This window comes from Lagenorhynchus albirostris, chromosome 12, assembly GCF_949774975.1.
Source record: "Lagenorhynchus albirostris chromosome 12, mLagAlb1.1, whole genome shotgun sequence".
NCBI lineage: Eukaryota > Metazoa > Chordata > Mammalia > Artiodactyla > Delphinidae > Lagenorhynchus > Lagenorhynchus albirostris.
The window spans coordinates 79551225-79563816 of NC_083106.1; positions in this window are offsets into that span (position 1 = coordinate 79551225).

Below are 12592 nucleotides of genomic sequence, written 5' to 3' on the forward strand. Positions count from 1 at the left end.
TTAAAGAACCTCCATACTGTCCTCCATAGTGACTGTATCAATTTACATTCCCACCAACAGTGCAAGAGGGTTCCCTTTTCTCCACACCCTCTCCAGCATTTGTTGTTCGTAGGTTTTTTGATGGTGGCCATTCTGACTGGTGTGAGGTGATACCTCACTGTAGTTTTAATTTGCATTTCTCTAATAATTAGTGAAGTTGAGCATTCCATAAGTTTTAAAAAAGTCTTCCGGTCCAGTCTAATATCAAAACTTCAACCTCTCACCCAATTAAAACTTCTCACTTTTGCTCAGAAATCTGTGGTGCAGAGTGGGGCATGATCAGTTTCTCTCCCGCTTCCATTAAATCCTCCCTTCTGTGGCTTCCCGCTGTTCCAGAGCTGTGCTGAGAGCTGGTGAGAGGCTGAGGGACATGAGAGGGTGGTGACCCAGTGTTGTGCCCTCCACAGGGTGGGCGTATCCCAATCCTCCCTGCCCACCTGCCCCCTCAGCCCTAATTCCCAGACGGGTGATGCGGTCCATTTCTGGTTGGCCCTTTACAACACGCTTCCCACCTTCAAGCCCCTCTAACTCTGTGCCCCAAGTCTCCTTCTGCCAGGGATGCCTCAGTCCTGGAGGGAGCCTCAGAGCAGAGTCTTTGTCAATGTGACTCAGGATCAGTTAATTTTTATGCATTCACTGGGCTGGAGAGAAACCCAGAATAGGACCAGTGCTCACTCTGCAAGGGCTCTGTTCTCCCTGCCTGGAGGGGATCTAGACCCCAGACCCCTCAGCTAGGAGTCAAATGCCCATCCTTCGGGCCCTCACTCCAGCTAAGCACGGCAGCATCTGTAAGAACTGGAGACTGAGGGCCTGCATTTTTTTGCTTCTTACAAACCAGCCTGGGGCCCGGGGGGCAGCTTCTCCCAGGACCGGGTCCTGGGAGCTCTCTACCCAACTCTCTTTTCTTACCCCAAAAGGAGGCACTCTGCACTCTACTTACTCTCCCCAGAGAAAATCTTCACTCCTAACCTTCTCACAGTCTCTTTTTTTTTTTTGGTAAATACCCTACAAGCGGAGTGTTGGGGTAAAGGTGGCCAAACTGTGTTTTGAATTACCACTTTGCAAATTTTGCCTAAACGCTCTGGCATCTCCTCTTAGAATATGCAGGCAATTAACACCCCTCCTATCAGCTTCCTTCTGAAACTTCAGCCAAGATTCTAAAACAACAGGGAAATCACACTTAGCGCCCTCCTGGCTTGCGTTTGAGATTATTTTAAGGCAATGGTACCCAAGACATTTCAGGAAAAAAACACAAATGTATTACACAGTGTGATGTGTGGTAGTTTTGTAAAGCCTCTTAGGATTTAGAGAAAATCATATTTTGGGTAATAAACATCAGAGGTGCAGGACACTGAGAGGAAGATGCGGGCATTTACAGAAAATGGCTGACAATTTGCATCGACAAGTTACTGGATTCGAGATTTTAAAGACTGAGATGGGGAGAAATCCATGGAGGCTGGGGAAGTCTCACTATTACTACCCCACCAATTACAACTGAGAAAAATCTTTGTCACATTAAATCATGATATTCATGATATAGGACCCCACTTTTTTCATACCGTATGCAGAAAAAGAAGACAAGAATAAAAAGGCTGGAGGGGAAGATGCCAGGGACTGGCATCTACCAGGGAAATTTCAGGTCCCAACAGAAGATAAAGGACCTAGGGAAACTCGGGTACCAGGAATGATCAGAGATGAACTGAGGTATTCGACATCACTCTTATTAAAAAAGGGACTGTCGGGCTTCCCTGGTGGTGCAGTGGTTGAGAGTCCGCCTGCCGATGCAGGGGACGCGGGTTCGTGCCCCGGTCTGGGAGGATCCCACATGCCGCGGAGTGTCTGGGCCCGTGAGCCATGGCCGCTGAGCCTGTGCTCCGCAACGGGAGAGGCCACAAAAGTGAGAGGCCCGCGTACCACAAAAGAAACAAAAAAGGGACTGTCACGTCAACTTACATGTACCTCCTATCTTGTAGTCACTAAGAGGGGTAGCCTTTCAGCAAATGGCTGTTTAGAAATCCCGAGGCGTTTTATACCTAACAACAGCAAAATCTTCTTAAGTTCTTCCTCTCAGCCATGGCTCTTAAACCATCCAGTTGGGTTGGGGGCAGGGAGTCTTCTTTTCAGTGGCATCTGGATGGCAATGCTCACTTTGACTCTGGGGACCGTCTGGATGCCCTCCTGGTGACGTGTCAGAAGGTACTTGGCACAGAGAACAGATTTACACAGAAGCAGAAATAATAAGGTGAGGAACGGGAGCCCCTCAGAGGACAACCCTTTGCTCAGGCTCTGCCCCGCAGAGTGGGCGGGGCTGCTCCAGGGACCAGCAGGGAGGACCCACAGCCAGAAAGGCACTCCTGTGAGAAGATCCCTTTTACAGATGAGGCTTTTGCTTTCCTTGGAAGCCAGGCTGCTGCTTCTACAAAGAGTAATAATAATAATAGTAACAACAGTAATCATAATGTTTTAAAACCGCTGATGTGGTTCAGCTCTCCCACGTCCTGGGAGAGGGGTTCCGAGGGAGTGGGTGACTTGTGCAAGCGTGGCACGGGCTGTGCAGAGCTCCAATGCTCCTACCACGCTGGGCGCAGGTCTGTGCAGGTGTGCTGGCCTGGCTGCCTCCCCGGGGGTCCCGCCCACTTCCGACCCACCCTGAGACGCAGGGACCCGCAGGAACTGCACCCGTGGAGGTCAGCAGGCTTCCGGCTTAGTCATGTTTCTATCATTCCGTCTTCATCCCTCTGCGTGTCAACAAAAGCCAGGAATGTGCAACAAAGACTTCCAAAACGAACCTCTCTCATGCGCTGTCCTTTTTGTCTTTTTCCTTTGCGTGGCTGTCACTGAATAATGGTCCCGGAGCTGGCTCACATCACTCTAAATCCCTGAGCCCGTACTGAGGAGAAGGAAGGCAGCCAAGCTACCTCTGTGCACACGGAGATGTGACTCCCGGCATTTCCACGTTCCCAGAATGGTCCCCAAATGGAATCTCTCCAGAGGCAGAGGAAGGGAATCAAAAAGTCAGTTCAGGAAGCTTCCATCTTCACTTAAGACTGCTGTGTAGACATCAATACAACATGCATGTGCTCAAACGAGATAAGGTCTGTGAAGAGTCTGAACCGGGAGATCTAGTGGAGGGGGGCTGTCCCTGGGCTTCAGGATGGCTGGTCTTATAGTCCTGGCTCTTTCTCCAACAAGGAGCTCGAGAAGATCACTTCACCTGTCCAGCCCTCGTTCCTTCCTCTAGAAAACGAGGAGTTCCTGCCAGTTTTAGCAATTTCAGATTCAGTCACATTTAGGGAGTTAAATCAGATTCCTGGCACTGCTTTCTGTAAGGCTGCTTTTGACCTAAGCATATGCGATGCTAAATATAAAGTTCCAACTGCATCTCTGTCTCCGCTTATGGCTCCTTTGACTGAGCCAAGATGAGCTTGTTTGGTTCAAAGCTAGACAGCCGGCTGCGCTGAGCACGTTCAAACTGCACTGCCTGTAACTGCAGCCTTGCTGGAATTGTCCGTGGAAAAGCAGCAGGAATCTCAAGCGGGGCTATAGTCTGAATAACCAGATAAACTGCAAAGAAAAGGGCTGTTATTAACTGAGTGAAGTGAGTGAATATTGGGGCTGAGATGCATCTATTTACCAGGGTCCCATCAACCAACCAGCAGGAATCCCCACCTCCATCTCTGGGCCAGGCCGCCTAGGAACCGACTGGCCCTGTCGGGTCTCCTCTGTACCTTCAGAGGGTGGGAGGCACACAGGCAGATGCCCACGTGGGCCTCGGAAGGCTCCACTGGTTTCCTCGCAACCCTCAGGCTGTGAGGTGCTCCCTCTTCTGCGGACAAGCAGCCCCTCACCGAGGAACAGGGTCTGGGCTCGGGAACCCCACTGCTGTCACGGCAGCAGGACGCGCTGTGGCATGGTGCTACTCCAGCTGCACAGGGAGGGGGTCTTGGTGGGGCCAGGATGCGGGGAGGCATCTCTAGTTTTGGTTTTAATTGCAGGCCGAAAACCTGCCCTTCTATGGCTTGTGCCCAGAGACTTTTCAGGAGAGCCTCGACCAGGGACGATGGTGAAAGGATGGAAATTTGTTTGCAGAGGCAAATGCAGGCTGCGGAGAAGGGGGACCTGCCTTTGATACAGGAAATTCAATGGATAATAATAAGAGTGGAGAGTTGAAGTGTAGAGTTTTTTAAATGCGGACAATCCCTGTTCTTACATCTGTGTGTAAAGAAAATGTAATATCTTTAAATCACTCTTCCGTAAGTAGATTATCTTTTTGCAGTGTGCAACAAACAAACAAACAAGCAAAATTGGGAGCAAAGCAAACGTAATCCCATAAACTCTACAGGGTGCAGGCCTGCCAGCTCTGGAACCGCGGTAGTCAAGAAGCCCCCAGGATGGGGCTTCCCTGGTGGCGCAGTGGTTGAGAGTCCGCCTGCCGATGCAGGGGACACGGGTTCGTGCCCCGGTCTTGGAAGATCCCACATGCCGCGGAGCGGCTGGGCCCGTGAGCCATGGCCACTGAGCCTGCGCGTCCGGAGCCTGTGCTCCGCAACGGGAGAGGCCACGAGAGTGAGAGGCCCGCGTACCGCAAAAAAAAAAAAAAAAAAGAAGCCCCTAGGAGGCCACCGCTGGGTTGGAGAAAATACTAGCTTTCTGGGGATGTCACCAATACGCCCGATTAAAGTGCACAGTGATGGTGCTGAAGAACGCTAGCAAGCGGAGCTGTCCATCATCGGTGAGCACGTAAGTCCTAAGGACCAAAGCGGCTCCTTCTCCAAGGAGGAGGCGGGGACGCGGGAGTCGGCGGGGCGGCTGATTGGCAGCTGGTGGTTGCCTAGTGACCGGTGAGGCTGCGTCTGGACCATCAAATTACTTAGAGGGCTTCTCCCTGGTGCAGAGTCTTCTACTTACGGGGTACATGGATTAGTGTGTGACAATGAATTTACAGAAATAGCAAATCCACCAAGACATATAAAACAAAGACCGCGTCCTTTAAAAAAGCTGTTATTTAATGAGTTTTGTGCAAAGAAAGCACGCTTTCCTCCTCTCCTGGCCCTGACAAGCTGGGGCGGTGCACGTGGAAGGGTGAGGAGATCCGACAGGTTTTCCCACCTGTCCACATTAAATAGGGAAGAAAAACGGAAATTTTTTTGTGTGAATTTGAGCTGGTGAACAGGGACTAAAAGCCTCTGTGTGGTACTTCTTAGTTTTTTTTGTTTTGTTTTGTTTGTTTGTTTTTAAAGCTTTTAAAAAAATAATTAATTAATTAATTTTTTTGTCTGCGTTGGGTCTTTGTTTCTGTGCGAGGGCTTTCTCTAGTTGCGGCAAGCGGGGGCCACTCTTCATCGCGGTGCGCGGGCCCCTCACTGTTGTGGCCTCTCCCGTTGTGGAGCACAGGCTCCGGACGCGCAGGCTCAGCGGCCATGGCTCACGGGCCCAGCCGCTCCGCGGCATGTGGGATCTTCCCGGACCGGGGCACGAACCCGTGTCCCCTGCATCGGCAGGCGGACTCTCAACCACTGCGCCACCAAGGAAGCCCGGTACTTCTTAGTTTTCAGAGCACTTCCTCAAATCATTCTTCCCACTGACCACTTCCTTTTACAGATGTGGAAAGGATGTTGAAGGACTGATGCAAATCCCACAATGATTTGTTGGCAGGCTGTGATGAGAATGCTGGCTCACCAGGCAGAACCCTTCCTCTTCTCTCGGGGAGCACCTTTCCAGCTTCTGTAAGATTTTAAAGGAGGGGTGATTTTGAAATGATACTCCAGTGACACTCAAATTTGAGCAGCTCCTTAAGCCAGGGGTCCGGGCCACATGGTGGGAGGTGAGTGGTGGACAGGCGAGCCAGAGAAGCTTCATCTGTATTTACAGCCGCTCCCTATAGCTCGCATTTCCGCCTGAGCTCCGCCTCCTGTCTGCATTAGGGCGAGTTGTATAATGATTTAATTATATATTACAATGTAATAATAATAGAAATAAGGTGCGCAATAAATGTAATGCACTTGAATCATCCCGAAAGCACCCCCCGCCCCAGTCTGTGGAAAAATTGTTTTCCATGAAACTGGTCCCTGGTGCCAAAAAGGTTGGGGACCATTGCTTTAAGCCTTTAAAAACCCCCACTTTTTATAATAAAAGCTCAAGAATTAGTATGATGTGTTGATAATAAAGATGATAAAAATAAATCGTTGAGCACCTATTATATGTTGTAAATTGTACTAAGCATATCTGCATGTATCGTCTAATGTAATTCTCACCGTAATCCTTTTAGGAAAGGAATATTGGGTCCCTCAGTTTGGGTGTGGGGGATCTAAAGAACAGTGTTCACTTGCAAACACTCCAAAGTTAGTGATTCCTGCAGTGTGGATTTCCCTCCACTGTGCCTTGTCTGTAACGGTGCTGGGTTAGTGATCACACATCACCTGTTCTCAGTTGAGTCTGAGCTCACGCCCTCTCACCCAGGATGGTTTCACCACCACCTGAGGTCTGCATCTTGCCCTCTGGAGAAGGCCATCTGAGAGGCCCCAAATGACTTGTCATGAGACCCTGAACAGTCTGGCATAATGGCTGAGAATACTGCTTTACATCAGGTGGACCTGGGTACAAACCCAGCTCAGGAATTGACTAGTTGGGATGTACATCTAAGTTACTTGTTTAGTCGCAGAGGTTGTTTCCTTTTCTAAAAGTGTAGGCAGCCACACCTACCTTACAGGATTGGTGGGGACATGAATATTCAACGCAATAATGATATAAAGTCCTGGCAACTAGTAAGCCTTCCATATGATGATTGTTTTGTTTCTGCTTCACTGAGGTTTTCTGAAAAACTCATCATTGTTTAGCTGTACTTGCTGCCCCTATTCTCAGCCTAAACTGAGAGAGGGTAATTCATTCATATAAAGATTGAGAACTCACTCTGCCAGACGCTCAGAATAGAGAAATAAGCATCCTCCTTGACCTTCAGGAAATTACTTGACTGGTCAAAGGAGTCGACCCAAAATAGTTACAGTGAAATGTGATCATGAAGGCTGGAATATTGTACTTGGGAGCACAGAGGGAAAACTAATTGTATTTGGGGGCAGTCAAGAAGAGCTCACAGATGTGCGGTCAGCAAGACAAATAAAGAGCGGATCCAGGGCTTCCCTGGTGGCGCAGTGGTTGAGAGCCCGCCTGCCGATGCAGGGGACACGGGTTCGTGCCCCGGTCTGGGAGGATCCCATGTGCCGCGGAGCGGCTGGGCCCGTGAGCCATGGCCACTGAGCCTGTGCGTCCGGAGCCTGTGCTCCGCAACAGGAGAGGCCACAACAGTGAGGGCCCGTGTACCACCAAAAAAAAAAAAAAAAAAGCGGATCCAAATCCTGAGCCCCTCCAAAAGAAGAAGACGGCAAGACAGTGTCTCTGTGGTCCTTCATGAGCATCATGCCAAGACAAGGCAAAGATGTGATCTGAGGCTACTCTCGTCTGTGTGTTCCCAGGTTTGCCTGCGGAAGAATGGGAAGACTTCACGTCTGGCTAAGACGGTGGCTCCCCATGGAGCACGTATGCCCAGACCTGAGGATTCTCTGTTCTGCTTATGGCTCCTGAGAAGGCTACTTCCCTCCCTGTCCTAATGAGGTCTGCTGGGGCAGAAGAAGGGCACGATCCCTTTCATTGGCCATAATTTGCTATCACCCTGGGTCACTCGAAATACACGTCTTTTACGTGAAATCTGTTCTCAGCTCAACCCATCAACCAAGAACCTGGGCTGCCCCATCTCGCTTGCAGCAGTTTCCTTGGCAACCAGGGTCCAGCCATAGAGCTTGCCAAGCCACAGTGGGACCAAGTGAAACCCTGCGGGAGTGTCAGCTTGCTTTCTGCTTTGAGAGACTAAGAGACCACCCTGGAGACACGTTCTCCTGCAACACTGCCAGCGCAGCTGCCAGCACTTTGTGTCTGTAGAGCCCCTTCCATCTGAGCACATCAGAGCAGGAATGCTTTCAGAGCCCGGCCTCACCCTATTGAGAGGAACAGCATCGTTCTTCACATTGTTCCATAAGGGCTTCTCCAAAGGGCTCTTTTGGCCTCTTCTTTTCTTCTCTTCCCTTTTCTTTTCTTTGCTTCCTCCTTCCTTTCCTTCTCCCTCCCTCCCTCCCTTTCTTTCTTTCTTTCGTTTTCTCTCCTTTCTTTCTTTTTCTCTTTCTTTCTTTCGTTTTCTCTCCTTTTTTTTTTTTTAAAAATTTTTTTATTTTAAGCAATGCCCTTGACACACCCTGGCAGTTACTCTTTCAGTTGCCTGTGAAAATGTCACACTAAAGTGCTGGGGTGAAGATCATAGAATATTCTGTGTTTCTCCATCGGTACCCCATCGGTCTTCCACAGTAATCAAAGCTGGGGTGAAGATCATAGAATATTCTGTGTTTCTCCATCGGTACCCCATCGGTCTTCCACAGTAATCAAAGCTGAACCCAAGCACTGATGTCCAAGCCAGGCGTCATGGCTGCGGTTCATGCTCTGGCTGGGGGGGATTGTCAGTGACAAGGGTGACCCCCATCACTGCTCATGACTGGGGTGTCCTTAAAGAGCCAGCCCCTAATGGCAAGAAAAAGATTGAGGGTCCCTGTCGTAGTATATGCAACTTACCACACAGGGACCATCTAGAGCAGGACTTCCCAAAGCCCTCGTGTCTGTAGGAATCGCCCAGGGAGCTTGTTAAACAGCCGGTGCTGGTGTCATCAGTCTGGGGTGGCACCGGAGGACCTGCGTCTCTGGCAAGTTCTCCGGTGATGCTGGACTCACAGGAGCCAGGGTTCAGGCTCCGTGTCTGCGTTCACGTGACCACACGTGTGCCTGTTCACGCTGCGAAAGTGGACGAGAAAGGAAAGCTCGCCTTTCATCCTGCAGTGTTGTCAAAAAAGCGTTTTCACGTATGTGCCTCTTAGGTAGCAGCGTAGGTGGAATTAGTCCAATTGTTCTGCCCAGGGACACATAACCAATGAGATTCCAGATACAAATTTTCACACCTTTTTGCCACAAAAGACTAATCCAAATAGAATATTTTTGTCGCTATTATGTTGGTCATTATTATAGTATTTGTATATAAATGAGAAGATCAGTATTATGACTGCTATTAAACACACACACACACACACACACACACACACACACACACACACACATAATATTGAAATGCTCTAAATCTAAGTGGGCTTAGGTTACCAGGAAGGTATTTCATACATCACAGTGGGGGGTCACAGAGACATCTCTGGGGAGGGGGATTTCTTTATCCCTCAAAGTCCCAAACTCATAGTCAAGTCTGTTGTTTTGGCCCAGTATTTACTGGCTGCTGTCCAGCTTGACTGAAATTCCATAATTCTAGTGAGGGTAATTGAGAGATGTCAGGGAATAACCCGCCTCCAAGCTGTAGTGAGTTGCAAGGTGTACCCTTCTCCCAACATAAAAGTCCACCCGGAACCTCAGAATGTGATCCGATTTGGAAGAGAAGAGTTTTTGTAGGTTTAATTTGGGTCAGGGTCTCCAGATGAGGTCCATCCTGATTAGGGTGGGCCCTAAGTCTAGTGACGAGTGTCCTTCTAAGATACAGAAAAGGGGAAGATGCAGAGGGACCCTGGGAGGAAAGGCACATGAAGACGGAAGCAGAGGACGGGGTGATGCTGTCAGGAGTCAAGGGTGCCCAGAGGCCACAGGATTAGGAAGGGGCAGGACGGAGCCTCCCCTAGAGCCTTTGCGGGGAGCGTGGCCCTGCCCACACTGTGATTTCAGAGTCCTGGCCTCCAGAACTGTAGAACGATACATTTTTGTTACTTTGAGCCACGGAGGTGGTGGCAATCTGCTGGGGTCTCCCTGGGAAGCCGAGGCACAGCCCCAGGGTCAAAGTGGTCCAGCCTTGGGGACCTGTCCCCGGGCTGCCCCGTCCTGGTGTCCCAGGCTCTGGGCCTCAGCTTGGAGGTCCACATGGTGACCTTGGGGACCATGGTGGGCCCAACCCTGGGGACAGGACAACTTAACAATTCGATACATGGAAATGATATTCTCTGTCCAGACACGTTTGCAGATATAAAACGAGCTTGCCGTACCCTCAGGGAAGGGGACTCACAACCCAGAATTCATTCAACAAAATAAGACCTCTTGATTACTTGTTCTGTTTTTTTTTTTTAAATTGGTTCCATTGCAACATGGCTCTTTTATTTCAATAATTTAAAAAAATTGAAGTATAGTTGATTTACAATATTGTGTTTGTTTCAGGAGTGCAGCGTCTTGATTACTTCCTGATGGAGATGAACAGGGAAAAGCTTTGGGCCTGTTTATCGTCAGCCAATGTTTTTACTCTCAAATATTTTTATACTTTCAAAAAGGCTGTTTCCCCACAGGTTTTGTCCTTAACCTTAAGATCTAGCTCGCCCTGGTCGGAATCTTCCTGAGACCCGCACAGCGTCTTAAGTAACCATAGGAGGTCCTCCAACCTGGAGACCTCCCTGAGCTGTGCAGTACCACTGCCATCGTGTGGCTGGGATGCTCCAGCACACCCACTGGGCTGGCTCTGGCTCTGATCCAGGGGCAGGGATGCAGGCTCTGGACTGGAGACTGAAATCCTTGCTTATAACCTTGAGCTTTTAGCCAGGAGGACAGGGTGCTATCTGAAACTGAATACTGAGAAGAACTATATAATACGACGTCTGTTTGCCTGTTATTAAGGCTGCGGAAATTCACAAACACCGCGTGGCCTCCCCGGAGGTGAAACATACCACTGGAGGTACTAGTTTACCTTTCCAATCCTTTACCAGCCCTCTGCTGCAGTGGTAGCCAGCAGGCAGGCACCTGGGCTGGGGAGAGGATGAGGGTCAGAGCCTCGCTAATACTTCCTCTGCCTGCTCTGTGTCTTCTGTGACTTTTGGCACCGAGAGTCACCTCTCCCTAAACGGCTGGAACTTTTGAGTGCTTGTTTAACACTCCAACAACTAGGGCTTTGATGGTCTGATTTCCTTGGAAATGGAATCTACCTGGCTCAGAAATATTTGCTGCGTGGCTGCCATTAGATTAAAAGAATCTCTCTCTCTTGGCCCCCACCTCACTTCACAACAGTGGAACTTTCCTGACGGACCTGTGTCAGTTCCCCCTCCAGCCTACAGTGAGATTCCCAGGCAGGTGAAAGCTCAGAGCTCCGGCTGGAGCAAGGGTGAAGCTCTGGGGCCTTCTACCTTTTCCACCAATACCTGCAGACAAGCTCAGAGACTGTTCCTTCGTACTCTAGAACATCACACGAAAAGCTCTTGTCAAGAGAAAGTGTTCCACGGACATAGAGAACAGACTTATGGTTGCCAAGGGTTGGGGGAGGGATGAATCGGGAGGTTGGGATTAGCAGATGTAAACTATTATATATAGACTGGATAAACGACAAGGTCCTACTGTACAGCACAGGGAATTCTATTCAATATCCTGGGATAAACCGTAATGGAAAAGAATATAAAGAAAACAGTGTATATGTATAACTGAATCACTTTGCTATACAGCAGTAATTAACACAAAATTGAAAATCAACTATATTTCAGTAAAAGAGAGAGAGAGAGAGAGAGAGAGAGATCCAAAGTTGGGGGGGGGGGGCAGAGAGAATTCCTACAGCATTGCTCCAGGGATATCTATTTACCAATTTCAATCAAATGAATCAGAGATCTAAATGGCTGAAAAGTCATGACCAGTTTTACCCCTGGAAAGGATGGCCAACCACAAGGTTCTGCTTTCTCACACCTTTCTCCTCAGAGTGAGCTCCACCTACCCCTGCAACATCGAGAGCTGGGGCTGACCTCGCAGAAGGGCGTGGACCTGGGCAGTCACGTGGGCCCCGCACTTGGAAGGGCCTGGTGATTGGCATAGTCCGCTGCTGACGCCATCTTGAAATTCTCAATGATTTTTTAACAAGGATCCCTGCATTTTTATTTTGCACTGAGCCTTTCAAATTACCCAGCAGGTACTGCCTGGGAGTTTGTTAGACATCCATAATCTGAGGCCCCACCTCAGACTTCTAAAAGTTGAATCTGAAGTTGGGAGATGATTAAACTGGAGGAGAGAGAAGGAGAGTAAGGGAAAGTATTGTATAATCCAGGGAACAGCCTCTTCAGAACCATTTCCTTTAAATCTCAGTGACCCATCAGATTTTGAGCAACTCAATTCTAAGATTAGAGGAGAAAAGGAGAACTGAACAGTGAATGGGCCCCGCCTTTGACTTTGGGGCTAGTCTGACTGCTGATGAGCTACTGCTCTCTCCTGGAATGGGACAGGAATCCCCGCTACTAGAGGCAAGTTCCTCTTTGTATCCTCACTCTTTCTTGGAAATTCCCCCTCAATTTTCCTTTTAGCTCTCAAAGCTCCCCTTTCTCTCTGGACAGGTACACGTTGCTTTACATCATCAGGGAATTTCCACAGTTACAGAAGAACAGATTGGGAGAGAATTTGACCACAGGCTTCACTGCATCCGAAGAACACGAAATCTCCCAGGAGAAGGCTCCAATAGGCCACCTGATAGAAGTAGTGGTGGTGGGTTTATAGAGTTTAAATCGGTTTATCA